A 14,916-nucleotide genomic window follows, 5' to 3' on the forward strand; every position below is an offset into this window, starting at 1 on the left:
TGATGCCATGAGGAGATGGCTGCTCTGCTCACTCCAGCAAAGCCCCATCTGCCAGCATCATCAAAAACCCAGTGCGTGCCTAAAATGTGTCACCTCCTCTTTCTATTTTTACCATTTGTTGTGGCATTTGTCACATCCTGAAGCACACATCTGGGCCTGCTGTCTCACAAGAAAACATTTCACTCAGCTCAAGGGCAGACGAGCTTTGGGGGCCACATCCAGCCACATCCAGCAAGAAAAATTAGACCAATTTTATTACAGAGCCAGTGAGGGAAAGACATAGCTTAATGAATTTGTAACACTCCAGAAAAACTGGATTTTTCCACTTTTTCCACTTTAAACTTACACCTATCAAAGGTGCTGGGAGAGACATTTTTTGTTTGTGTCTGCATGGGGCTCCCACCTGGAGGAGTTGATGCTATTCAGGGAAAAGAGCAACAACCTCCAGGGTGCTGTGAGAGTGCCATGGCCTGGCTTGCCTGTCACCCCTCCAGCACATGAGTGAGGTCCCTGCCAAGGGAAGCACACACACTGCTGGCTCTGTAATCCACTTTTCAGGGAGAAGAGCGTGGAGCACAGCAGGGTGAGACAGGATCTGTCTTAACACTCTCCAGCTGAAATCAATCCTTGCTCGCTTTGCCAAGCCAGGCAAAATCTGGAGCAGGGCATGGCTGATGGTGAGCTGCAGGATGTCCATGGCAGTTGTGATAGATGAGTAATGCCACGATTGACTCTCACAATTAATGGACAAATATCATGTACATAGGTTAAGAAAAGTTTTATAGTTTTATAGTTATGTTGTACCACCTCACGTGGTTATCAAGGGACAGCTGGGAGGGCTGGCTTGTCACTATGGAACATCTGATCTCCACCACTGGGTAGATGGACAGAACTTTGGGAAGGGTTAAAGGGTTAAAAAGGAAAAAAACCTCCATTGTGAGGGGGCTGAGCACATTTGCTCCCTGCGCCGTAACCTTTTTTCTTTATTCAGTCTTCTGTTGTATTTTTGATAAAGTTTAATAAACCTTCCTTAACTATGAAAAGTGAGTGGCTATTTCTCACACAGGCCGTGGAGACAAGCTTGGATGCAAGGAGAAGCTGAGGGCTTGCAGCATCCATCAGGAGCTGGTCCAGGGAGCCCCACACAGCCCTTGTGGTGCACGGCTCAGTGCACACATTAATCCAACCAGGAAAGATGCTGCTGCAGCAAAACTTTGTTTGGTTGTGATAGATGAGTAATGCCATGGATTGTTGTGATAGATGAGTAATGCCATGATTGACTCTCACAATTAATGGACAAATATCATGGATATAGGTTGAGCAAAGTTTTATAGATTTATAGTTATGTTGTACCGCCTCGCGTGGTTATCAAGGGACAGCTGGGAGGGCTGGCTTGTCACTGTGGTGACATCTGACCTCCAACCAGGATCTCCACCACTGGACAGTGAAGAAGGGGTTGATAGACAGAACTTTGGGAAGAGTTAAAAGGGAAAAAACCATTGTGAGGGGGCTGAGCACATGGTGGGGAAAATGTTTTGCTCCCGGCGCCGCAACATTTTTTCTTTATTCAGTCTTCTGTTGTATTTCTGATAAGGTTTAATAAACCTTCCTAAACTATGAAAAGTGAGTAGCAATTTCTCACACAGGCCATGGAGACAAGCTTGGATGCAAGGAGAAGCTGAGGGCTTGCAGCATCCATCAGGAGCTCTGGTCCAGGGAGCCCCACACAGCCCTTGTGGTGCACGGCTCAGTGCACACATTAATCCAACCAGGAAAGATGCTGCTGCAGCAAAACTTTGTTTGGTTTTGAGGATTAAAAACCAAACCTTGCTGGAAGTTTCCCAGCCATCTAGATGGTGAGCAGCACAGTAACACAGGAGGTCAGGAGTTCTCCACTAAAAGGGTAAATTCCATCAGTGACAAGCTGAGATCCTCCAAACCACTACAGACCACTTCTTACAGGAGCTCCAGCAGATCAGCTCGGGCAAATACCATTTATTTCAGGAACAAGGGCAACAACATGGAGCCACAGACAAGACCCAGTTTGCAAACCTATATACATATATATATATATATTTCTTGATATTCACTAGGGTGAATGAATGACCCAATTTTACAGACACATATATTCCATTTTCCCAGAAACCAGGCAGATTCGTGGTCCTCTTTTCACAGAATCAAACCAAAAAAGTGGGGTGGGCTGGCACTGGTGGGAGGAAGAAACACTTCTCAAGTCACACATGCTCCCTTATAGGTTCCCCATGATTTGCACCCTGAAACCCAGGCACAACACTTATCCAAGCCCAAAAGATTTTCCAGGAAGGCAGAGCTGGCTCTCCAAGAAGGATGCTGGGGCATGCCCCTGACCTCCCTGTGTCCCAGCCAAGTTCTAAAAGGCAACACAGAAAACAAACAAACAAACAAACAACAAAAAAAAACAAACCCAAAAAAACAGCAGAAACCATTTGAACCTCTGGGAGTGCCTGGGCTGGGTGATGCCCAGCCTTGTCCAGGCAGCCCTCAGGGACAAAACCAGGTAAAAGAGAGGGATGCAAGACCCCCAGGGCAGCTCAGGGGGCTCCTACAGCCTCACTGAGCATCCCAGGGGAGCATCCCCTTCCATCCTGGCCCCATCCCCATCACCCAGCACCAGCACCAATCCAGCCCCAGTCCCTTTCCACAGCTGGTTTTGGCCCCAGCTGGGAGAAAACTGCTCAACAAAACTGCTCATTCAAAGCACAGCACACCTCCAGAAGGTGCTAAAACCAGCTGTAAAGCCCAGCTTTGCACTGATTTCCAGTAGTCAGATATCACAAGTTCTGACTACTCCCTTTGACGATGCAAATGCTGTTAATACAAACTCAGCAGCCTGGCAAGAGGGAGAGGAGCCACAATTCCCACTGGAGGAGGATATTTGTTTGCCCAATTAGCCTTTTCCTGGAGAACAACAGTTCAATAACAGCCTTCCTTTATTTTAATTCTTCTCCTTTTTTTTCATCCCTGCTCCTCCAATGAATATTTGGGCTGTGACTGTCATTTATTGTATGCAAACCCTCACTGCTGAGCTTTCCATTCCACTGCTCCCCATTTCAGCAGTAATCCCTGGGGTGGGACTGGCTGAAGGCAGGCAGGTTTTTTCCTCTTTAAAAGCCTCTTAATTTGGCTGCACAAAGTGGAGTTTCCAAGTTTCTCAGCAGCAGATGCTTCCAGTCCATCACCACAGCAACATCTGCTATGGGGCCACCACCAGGACAAGGCAACAAGGAGCTGCTGGCTGAGTCCCAGAGGGCTTTTTTGGGTGGTGTTTGGAGTTTTTTAGCATTATCTGTGCTTAAGGTGAGGCTACTGGAACCACGGGTGTTGAGGCATTTTGTGGTGTGGAGCAAGCTGGTTTCCTTCTCTCTCAAAATGGAAACTGGATGAAGGCTGCTGGAAATAGGAGTCCTTCCCAGCAGGGATTCTGATGGCTAAATATCATTAAACTTCAAGATACCATTAAACCCAGAGTACTGAAGGTGCCCAGAGCAAACACAACACACTTGTCAGATCCCTCAGCTTGCCTACCCATCTGCAATGCTGATTTTCTTTTAAAGGTTTGTAAATTCTGATGTTAATCCAGAGTGATTTTCCCCCCTTAAGTACAAACCTGGGGTTGAGAATTCCTTGATAAATATGTCTAATGGCAGAAAAGGCCCCCTGGCCACTCTTCCTTCCAGTATGACACTAATACCTCCCTGTGCTCCAGGAGATGAACACCAAAAAACAAAGCATGTGAGCTCAGACCAGGCACAACGTGATCCCAACAGCTCCCACCCAGCCTGGGAAAAAACAGCAACTTTTATCACATTTCACTGAAATACTGTTGGTATTTAAATGAAAAAAAAAAATCAGGCAAGCACAGCAAGTGAAATTAATTGGAAGGTTTGGTCAGACTTATTTTATGTGGCTACAACACAACAAAATGTAGCTTATGGCAAAAGCCCTGCTTTGACCAGGATGGATCTGCACCATCCTGAGCCACAGGGCAGCAGGACTCGATTTTCCACCAGGACAGCTGCTCAAATCCACCACCTGCCATTCAGAGGACCTCTCTTAATGGGGACACGTGGTTTTAATTGCCTAATTATGCAGCTTCTGACAGAGGGGAGGGATCCTTCCACACATGGCTGCTGGGGATGGACCAAAGGAAAGCTCCTCTTCTCCTGCTGGAGCATCCAGAGGGGAATGTCAGCCCAGTGGAGGTCCCAAGGGGATGCATTTAAAAATCAATAGAGGCTATTTTAATGCTTAATCCAGGGAAGTATCAGCATCAGCAGTGTCAATACAAACTGAATTTAAACACACTGAGTACATGCACAGGATTGTTAGTTTTTCCTCTGTGCATTGATTGAACCAAATCTGGTTTTCCCCAGAGAGTCTGGAGTCCACACAAGGCATCTACAGCATCTCCAGTGCTTCAGGCAGCCTGCCTGCCTTCATCTCTATATACTGCTCAAAAAATGAGCCTCTCCACCCCTCCTGAGCAAACATTTCAGTGAAGAAACCCCTTGGAGGAGCAACATCACAGCTACAGTGGTCACATCCCTGCCAGGGCTAAATATGGGAGTAGATTTCTCTTCTTTGCAGGTTTTCACACTGCACCTGGCACAAATTGCTACACAAGCTTCCCACCTCTGTAATTAATAAATATCCCTGTAGATAATAAATAAATACCCCTGTAGATATTTATACAATCATCTCCCTTTCCATTAAAAAAATTTTAAAAAGGCCTTAGCAATTGCAAATAACCACTTTGAAAAAGTGACCCAAGGGGCTCCTGAGAGGCTCAGATACCTTGAGAGAACATTAACTATGTTTGATTTTTTTTTTTTAATTTAATTGCATCTGCAGCAGGAGGGAAGGCTGGGTGTTGATATATCTGGAACTCACCATATTTCAGATGTGCCCATGATCACAGATGCAGCTTTCCCCAGGCCACTGCAGGCTTGGTGGGGGCTCAGAGGGACACAGTGCAGAGTTATGTTCTCTCAGGGTATCTGAGCCTCTCAGGAGCCCCTTGGGTCATTTTTTCAAAGTGGTTATTTGATATTTCTAGGCTTTTTTTTTTTTTAATGGAAAGGGAGATGATTGTATAAAGCAGCACCAAACTCTGACACCCACCCACTGCCCTCTGCAGAGATGCTCCCACACCTCCACCCCTCTCGCCTTCCCCAAACCAGCCCTGCCCCATCCCAAGCTGGCTGTGGCTGGAATGCTTGGATTTCTTTGGGTTTGTGCTGGAAACTGTGTTGCTAACTCAGAGATGTTTGAGTTTCTGCTCTGCAGGGCTGGCGCAGAGTCAAGGTCTGCTCTGCTCCTCACCCCACATCACCAGAGGAGGCTGAGGGTGCACCAGGAGCTGGGAGGGGACACAGCCAGGACAGATGACCCCAAGTGACCAAAGGGTATTCATTCCAGAGCAGCTGGAGCCATGCTCAGCATTTAAATCTCAGAGTGATGGCATTTTTACTTCTGCCCATCAACACCAGTCTGGGTTCACCCACAATCCAAACCCATGAAGAGCTTCTCCCTTCCAAGAGGTGAGTCCTGGGCATGGTGGGCCCTGCAGAGCTCTCCACACCTGGGTAAGGCTTCAGGGGATCAGTGACTGGTGGCATTCCCTCAAAGCTCCCTGCCTGCCATGGTTCCTCAAAGCTCCCTTCCTGCCATGGTTCCATGGTTTGACTGACACCAGGTCTGCCCAGCTGAGCAGTGAGGGAATTCACCCCCAACACCCTCAAACACTCTCCCATTCCTTCAGCAGCTCTGCAAACGCCTCTATCAGCAAAAAGGGCAATGGAATTGGCTGACAGAGGCCACTCAGGGGGGCAGCTCTGCCTTCACCAGAATGTCAGGTCTACCAACACAGCCCAGACAACACCAGGGATAACAAAGGGGGACCCAAAAAATCCAACCAGCACTGAAACTCATGACTCCATTCAAACCCTCTCCTAGAGCAGACAGCCTGCAGGTTTGCTGCCCAGACACTGCCCTAAACATTGAAAAACACTTTTCCCCCCTTGTCTGACCTCTGCATCCCATTGCCCCAAACTAACACTGGATGGCCTAAACACAGGGTAATGACATAATGCAAAGAGAGACTGACCCTCAGATCATCCACAATCTTCTGACTGGCCACAGGGAAAGGAAATTAAATGGCTTTTGGATAACAAATCTTTGCAGCATTTTCCAGCACAAGACCTGTAACAGTGAAGTGAAAGCTTGAAGAAGCTGCAAATTGGATTTAGGTACCTGAAAATTCCAGATTCACTCCACTACTGCCAGAGTTGTCACAAGAAGAGAGAAAGCACCCTGAAATAATTGCCTCTCCAGGCAAAAACTTTCCAAATGCCCTTAAAATGCAGATTTGTAGAGCTGGCAAGAGCTACCCATCCCCATGGACTGAAACATGAGCTGTGAGAGCAGGAAGAGAGGAGAAAAGCCATCTTCCAGGCAATCACAGGCATTTTTTTCCCAGCTTAGTGAGAAGAACAACCCATGCATCAACAGGAGCACTTGACACATGCCAGCCTTTCTAAATTCACTTTCAGGAGATTTACCACCACGTCCTATGGAAAAGGAGAAAAGGAATGTGTGCTATGCAAATCCAGCCTCAGACTGCTCCCTGCCTAATCTAGCTTTAGATTCAAATGCTTATTACCATGGCTTCTAATCGGGTCATGTGTAATAGACAGGTTTCCTTTGGGCTCCCAGGAATTCAGCTGTGTTCTTACTAAGGCACTGAATGGAGAAAGAAAAGAGGAAACAAAGAGAGGAAGAAAAAAACCCCCAACACTGCAAAGAATTCTGGTGTTGGTGGAAACCAGGCCTGGAAAGAAGCATTGTCACCTACCAGTAAAAGCCAGGCTGATATGCAAACATTTGGCAGCTCACCAAGAACACACTGGATGTCAAATCCTGTTTGCACCCCATCACAGCCCTGCAGGGAAGTGCTGGTGGCTGCTCTTTCCTTCCAGGGTCTCTCCCTTCCCCCTGAGACAAGGTGATGAAATGATCCCACACCCACAGAGGACCCACATACCAGCAGCACCATGTCGCACACATCTTTGATGAAAAATCCTTTCCTTAGGATTTTTATCTCCTGAGAAGCTGAGAGGCCTCAGGGACAAAATGTAACCAATGGTTATCTGCTGCTGTGGAATGCAACAGGTGGATCTTTGATTAGGCTATGTTAGTTGTTTTTAATTAATGGCTAATCACAGTGAGCTAGCTCAGACAGAGAGTCTGAGACACAAGCCTTTGTTATCATTCTTTGCTATTCTATTCTCAGCCAGCCTTCTAATGAAATCCTTTCTTCTGTTCATTTAGTATAGTTTTAATATAATATATATCATAAAATAATAAATCAAGCCTTCTGAAACATGGAGTCAGATCCTCATCTCTTCCCTCATCCTAAGACCCCTGTGAGTCACAACCAAATGCTGCTACCAGTTTCTGAAGACCCTACAAGACAGTGCTGACCCTGTTATGCTACCAAAACTACATTTGGTGGGGTGAGCAGCACTAGAAATACCAACATGAATGGAAATATTTCCTTCTGTGACTCTCAGCAACACAAGCCACTTTTAGAGTGAGGCTGTAGGATGAACTCACATTTATTAGACATCAGAGAATTCACTGAGGTGAACATCCCCCCTGGTAACACCTACATGTCTGCACAGGGACCTGCAGTGTGGGCTCTCTGCTGTCTCATAACATGGCAAATCCAGCTAAAGCACTCTTTATGGCTTGGATGTTCATAACATTTATGTGTGCTCCCTGGTGTCTAGTACAGGCTGAGGTTTCACTGCATCCCCTAATAAAAAGCCTTCCTGGCACCCTTCTAACTTGATGGCTGTTTTGACCAAAATTGTAGCAGCCCCACAAATTTGAGATGAAAAACCAAACTGAAAGAAAGGACAAAACCAGGCAATGGGCTTAATGAATTGTCAGTGATGGAAGGAGGAGCAGATGGACAGACGGACTTTAAAGCTTCCCTTCATTAGGAAATTACAATAAAATCATGGGTTAACTTTCAACAATGCATGTTATTTCTGAGCAGAGTGAGGCAGCTGATATTCTGCCACTCAGGCACATGTTTCTCTGTGCTTCATCATTTGCTGAATTAATAATCAAATGCTTTGAAAAGAGAAGGAAAAAAAAACCCCACAGAAACCAGAGGGTGCAGCTCTCAGTGCTCTCACCAGCCTGCTCAAAGACCAAGCCAGATTTACCAGTGCCTGCATTGCTGCCTGCCTGTGCTGGTGTCTGGCTCTCCTTCCAGCACCTCCCCAGCTCACAGCTGCACCTGGAACTGGTCTGGGGGACTTTTTTCCTTGCTCCTGTAGCCAAAACAACCAGCAGGGATGGTTAAACCAGGTGGACAGAGCCCCGTTTCCATGCAGCCTGGCCCGGGGCACAGGAGGAGGAAACTTTGTGAGACTCCTTGCCTGAGGACACAGATGGAGGATCTTATGGAGGAGCCCTTCCCAGCACCAAAGGAGCCATGCAAACAGTATTTACCTGGTCACAGGTACTAAATAGCCCAGCAAAGTCATGCTCACTTGTGAAGCAAGAAAGAAAAACTCACGTTCCTGTATTTACAGCCACTGCCACTTCTACAGCAGTGTCCAGGACAGGGTCATTCCCAGTGGTGACTGTGAGGACGTCCCAGTGAAGAGATCCATGGCACAGAGACTCATGGATAGCTCACCCACAAGTGAAAAAATATTTGCAAGCCTCAGAAGCCACGTTGCTGGAGCTGTGGATAACACTCAGGCAGAGAGCATGGCTTGCTTGTGATAAGCCAGGATGACAACCCAGTGGAAATGTAAAAATAATTTAATGAATAAGTATATTTAGATTTATAATCCCACAGCAGCTTTATTTATAGAGATGCCAATCACTTTTACACAGATATAAAACTGGCTGGCAGAATGCCTCAGACTATATCCAGAAACCCATCTGTAACAAATCTAAGCTGTGATATCCCTGCATACACTTGGCCAAACAATAACGCTGATGCCAGTCATCCTCGCTTTGAATGTGCAGATGGGCCAAGGGGGGCTTGCCAAGCCTTCCCCACAGCCAAAAATGGGTGAATTCTCCTATCACCTACTGGAAACTGGTTGGGGAAAAGACCAGGTGAAGGAAAACCAGTCACCATCTGGGCTGTGGGGATTGCAACACCAACACACTGCTGGCTGGAGAACAAGCCTGCATCCAGCTGGCTGCAGGTGAACCTCTTTCAGAACCTTCCATCACTGAAGTGGGGAGCTAAAAGCAAGGTGAAAAACCCCATGGAGCTCTGCAGCACCTTTAAAAGTAGGGGGCATTAAAGTAGGGCTCTTAGGTATGGTTTTGGGTTTTTTTTTTTTGATTCATCGTTCAAGACACAAGATGCAGGAGAAATTAACTGAAAGTCATCACTTGGCTCAGTCTCAAAGCAGATGAGGATTTCTGGTGATCCTTGCCCAGGATCTTACAACTTTATCTAAGCCTGCAGATGTCAAGGGGAGAGGCTGCTGTGGATTTCCACAGGGCTGGTGACCACCTGGAAAACTGAAAAGTCACAACTAATTCACAAGAAACAAAGAAAAACCTGCTTTTCGTCCCAATGGGACTTCTTGTCTCAGAAATGGGGCAAAACAGAGATGGCTCCATGTCAAATACAGACTGTGGGTAACTGCAATTCATCCATATGGGTTTCAGTATATTGGCAAATGCCAAAGTGGAAAAGGTTACTCTGGAATATTACTTTGAATAGCTCTGGGAACAAACCCAGCATTAATTTTCAACACTTATTCAGCAAATGATTTGAATAAACTGAGGAAGGCTCGTGCACACATACTGACAGCATTATTTGGTAGATTTTTGCCTCTGCTCCTGAGACAATTTATGACAAAACAACTCCCAGCAAAGACATTCACTTTCCAGACCAATGAGCGTATTCAACTACCCTTGGGGACAAGGTAACCTCTCAAGATCCCTTCCAGCACAATTTTAGTACCATTTTACACCACAAACTATTTTCACACTGGCATTTGCTCTGATTTATCCCTGGAAATAAGTTTGTCTAGAAGAAAAACTGATGGAAAGAAAAAACCAGAAACCCTAGAGCACTTTTCTCGCTCAAGGACAAAGCAAAGTAAAACAACCAAGCACAGAGCTAAGGCATCCTCGATCCAAATGTTTTCCAAAACATTTCCAAATGTTTCTCAAAGCTTCCAGATGAAGCTTTCATAACTAGGCTGCAACCCCTCCAAAGCCTGGGGCATTGAGCATGGCATCATGGTGTGTGTGCTGCAGCAGAGACACCAAGGAAATAAATGGCTGGTGGTGACTTTGCCAATGACACACCTGCCAAAACACACCCGAGAGCCCTGCACACAGAACACAGAGCTTCAAAGAAAAGCTGCCTCTGCTCCCTCCACAGGGCATATTCCAATGTGATAGAGGAGCTGTGTGGGCTTTCAGGAGGAGTCAGTCCCTCTGCACTGAGCAGCGGTGAGGGCACAGCTCAAGTGTTGTGTCCAGTTCTGGGCCACTCACAACAAGAAGGACATTGAGGTGTCCAGAGAAGGGAAAGGAGCTGGAGAGGGGTCTGGAGAACAAGTCTGATGAGGATCAGCTGGGGGGGCTCAGCCTGGAGAGAAAGGAGACTCAGTGGGGACCTTCTCACTCTGTAACTCCCTGGCAGGAGGGTGGAGCAGCCAGGTGGGGCTCAGGCTCTGCTCCCAGGGAACAGGGACACGACAAGGGGAAATGGCCTCAAGCTATGTCAGGAGAGGTTCAGGTTGGACATCAGGAAGAATTTCTTCACTGAAAGGGTTGTTAAGCATTGGGACAGAGTGCCCAGGGCAGTGGTGGAATCACCATCCCTGGAGGTGTTCAAGAAACAACAGCATGTGGCACTCGGTGCTGTGGTTGGGTTGACAAGGTGGTGTTTGATCAAAGACTGGATTCAATGATCTTGGAGGACTTTCCCAACTTTAATGGTTCCATGAATACATGTGGCCAGATGTCCTCACCTTCTTGGCAGGCTTTTGAGTTTATTCCAAGCAAATTAGGAATGTCCTTCCCTATTATTCTCTTTTGGAATTACAAAAAAAATATAAATAATAAAAGAATTCAGTAAAATAATAATAATTTAAAAAAAGCTGAGAACCTACTTTTGGAATGGTAAAGAGAGAAAATCATACATTTTCTACACTCAAGCTAAAAATGCTGAAGTTCTGTCCACACACCATCAAAGGTGGATGTTTATGGTTATTACACAGAGAAAACTCAGACAGCTGTGGGAGATGCTGGTCTGAGCAGCTGACCACAGGCACAGCAGCCAAAGGATGAGCACTGAGGTGTCAGCAGGGCTCAGCTGCAGGAACTGACCCCTCTGGCACACAGCTGGTCCCCATACTCATCCCACTGCTGACATCCCAAACTCCCATCACAGCAAAGCAGGGTCTGAGCCCTTCAAAGCCCAAAGCTCATCCCCACCTCTTCCAACATGCTCCTGGACACAATCAAAGCCCCTCCTACCAACTGTACATGGGCTTTGGATTAGACCTTTTGTAGAGTAGGGAAAAAAAAAAAAAACAGAGCCTTTCTTGAGGATGATAAAGTCTAGACACTACAATATCTTTTCCAGCTGATGCAGCAAACCCAAGAAGCCCTGCCTTGATCTCGGACTGTCACGATCAAAGCCATCATCCCATTCAGAGCCCTTCTGAAACTTTAGCTTCCAAATGTGCAAGTTATTTTTAAAATCTAAACCAGGCCAAGCCTCTTGTTTGGAGTTTTATGAGGAAAACGGGGTGTGCTCCTCCCAAACCTTCCCCCACCACGTCTGGAAGTGGCTGGTGGGCACATGGTGGAGCAGCAGAGCAGGAAGGGAGCCCCACGTCTGGGGACACCTCAGTGGCACCTGGTGGCCACGATCCCCTTGCATGGGGGGACACAGCTGAACCCCCAAGGTGGCTCTGGTGTGGGGAATATTCCCCATCCTTGACTGAGACAGAGCTTTTTGGAGACCAAACATTGTTTGCATCCCCATCCTCAGGATTTGTTCCTGCCTTTGGCACACTCCCATCACTGAGTGTGTTACTCTAGAGACAAAGAAAAATAAATATCTTGAGATACTTTCATTTTCTACAGAAATTAAATAAAACTAAGCACTATGAATTTCCTTTACCAGGCAGCAGGATGATCAAGTGCACAAATAACACCCAGCTCTGCACCAAGGTACAACCAGGGAAATAAGGTACTCAAAATCATTCTCCAGGCTCTTGGAGCAGTTTTTCAGCTGGCTGAAAGGAAAGAATAAATACACAGTCCTGCAAAAGAACAGGAAAGCCAAAGGGGCATCAACTTCTGCCGTAAGTGGGATGCTCAAGGAGGGATGGTGGAAGACCAGTGAGCTCATCCCAGACCAGCTGGTGCTGTGTGATGAGCACAGAGCTCCTGGCATGCTGTGGCCTCTGTGGGAGAGGGAACCTGTGGTCAGTCCCAATCACCAAAGCTCAGAGTGTTCAGACTGGAAAAAAACAAAGGATGGATGGTCTGGAATGATGAGGAGCTTGGAGAGAACTTTGAAAAGCCTTCTGAAAGCAGGTGACCACCAAGCTTCCCCTCCCACAGCCTAAGGTAGACTTTTGGGGATATTCTTCAGAGATGGGGACAGGAGGTGGCTCACACTGCAGGAAGAAGAGAGCAACACAGAGCATTCACATGATCCAAAGCTATTTAAAAGCCAAATGAGGCTCCCTAGTGAGCACTTAATTTAGCTAAGCAACTTCCAAAGCACCAGGCAAACGAGCCACATCATCTCCTCTTCCTCCCAGCATCCTCTCCACCACTCTGTCACCTCCCTTCCTCTCCATGCTTCCACCAGCTCTGCTCTTCCTCCCCACCTCTCCCTGTGCCCAAACCCAGCAGATCTGTGAAAAGCCCAGTGAAACAGGCAGGAACCCAGGGGTAGGATGGGGATTAGAGAGCTGCCACCCCTCCAGCACCCTCCCCGTGCCTGGAGGGACCGTGCCAGGCAGGAGCACTGGCTGTGCTGCACATCACACATCCCCAGTGCTTCAGGAGGTGTTGTCTGAACTGCCACCAGCTTTCCAGCTGGGCAAACATCAAGGAACAAATCAGGCTGACAGGCTTTCTTAGGAGCATTTCCATCAAGTAGGACTCTTCCCACTCCACACACACCGGAGCAGACAGAGCAAAGGGCACCAGCAACGCGCTGCTGGCTGTGACAGCCTCCACATCGCTCCCAGAGGGGACACAGGGGATTTGCCAGGGGATTTGTCTCTCCAAATTGTTACTCTGGAGCTGGGACAGGATGTGGGATCGTGTCCAGCTTCAGCTCTGCCACAGCAGAGTCCAATACCTGCCCCATCACTCGTCTCTACTCTTCCCAACAAACGCAGAGAGAAGATGGACTTCAACCTCAACCTTCACACAAGCAATTTTCCCTGAAGCCACCAAAGCCCTGCAGATCCCTTTGGTCCCACCTTGTCCCCTCCAGGCCCCTTCCCTTTCATGAGCTTCTCCCAGGAAGAACAAAGCTGCACACCTGCATCTCTAAGAAAGGCTAACACAAAGCTACCAGCCTCAAAAAATTATGCTCCCTCTCACACAGGAAAGCAGAGATACTGATGGCAAAGGCTGCTTCTGGATTTAAAAGTATCTAAATCCATCAGGGAAGCAGCATGCACCCCAAACCCTCACTCCCAGGGTTTGCACAGGGGACATGATAAATGAGGCAGCAAAGGCAGCTGACAAGCCAGCACCTCAGAATCCAACCCAGCTCAGGAAGAAAGAGAAAGCAAACAGAAGAAAGCAAACAGAAGAAAGCAAATTGTCCAGCCCCATACTGCCATCAGAACAGGGCCACTCATCTGCTCTTGGTGACAAACACAAGGGAAAACATCCCACAATTGACTCAGGTTCCAGGCACAAACCAGGGCTGGTTCAGCACCTCACAGCTCTCCCTGTGAGGCTTCCCAGCCATCCCACCTTCCCCTGCAGTGACTTCCTGAGCCCTTCTCATCTGCTGTGCTAGAGATGGGAAATGTGTGCATTAACAGACCCCCTCCCCAAACCAAACATGGCAAACAGGCTGAAAAACAGCTAATTCCCAATCCTGCCAAACTTACAGTGGTAACTTATGTCCAGACAGAGCTGTGATTTTTATAAGGGATACCACTGGGTTAAGGAGTCAAAGCCATGACTGTACGAGTGAAAGCAAAAGCCTTTCATTCCTGTAAGGTCTATTTTTTCCCCCCTGCTCCTGAAATGACAGGGAGCAAGACAGCTCTTGCCAGTTTAGCGGGGTGAAGGCTTGGCTGGGAGCAGCCTCATTAAACTGGCTGGGTGTTCAGTGCCAGCCCAAACACTCAGTCCTCTGATCCCCACATGACGGGCTGGGAACCACAGGCAGCTCACAATTAAACCCGTGACAATCAGGAAAAATCCGTACAACCCCCCCCCAAGCTGAATCCACCAACACCATCCCCACCCTCCCTGCTTTCATTTATTTATTTATTTGTTTACTTACATAAGCCTCATGGCAGATAACTTGGAGGAAATCGGATGCTTTAATGATTAAGCCACACTTAGGCAGCCCTCTGGGAGATAAATACACCCTCTGGTAACCCTGCAACAGAAACAGAAGGTACAAACAGACAGTAACTAATTATTCTGATTAAATCTTGGAAGACCTGAAATACTCGACTGCAGCAGAACAAAGCCAGCGTGCGCTGCTCGTAAAAAAAATAAATAAAAAAAAATAATAAGTCACACCCTTTTTTTGAAAGAATTCACCCAAATAAACCTCAAGTGCTTGTGTGCTGTGTTTGTTTGTGTGTTTTGTTTCTT

The 14,916-nt window shown here is 47.2% G+C and overlaps 1 protein-coding gene across 2 annotated transcripts in view; it reads right to left on the bottom strand.

The window, feature by feature from the left end:
• Positions 1-14,916, bottom strand: part of DAAM1 (dishevelled associated activator of morphogenesis 1) — a 96,046-nt gene that overhangs the window by 60,927 nt on the left and 20,203 nt on the right. For both annotated transcript variants that reach the window (XM_054634783.2, XM_054634782.2), the window contains exon 2: positions 14,597-14,695. The gene's annotated coding sequence lies outside the window, so the exon portion shown is untranslated. The remainder of the gene's footprint in view (positions 1-14,596; positions 14,696-14,916) is intronic.

This window comes from Agelaius phoeniceus, chromosome 6 (assembly GCF_051311805.1).
Source record: "Agelaius phoeniceus isolate bAgePho1 chromosome 6, bAgePho1.hap1, whole genome shotgun sequence".
Taxonomy (NCBI): Eukaryota; Metazoa; Chordata; class Aves; order Passeriformes; family Icteridae; genus Agelaius; species Agelaius phoeniceus.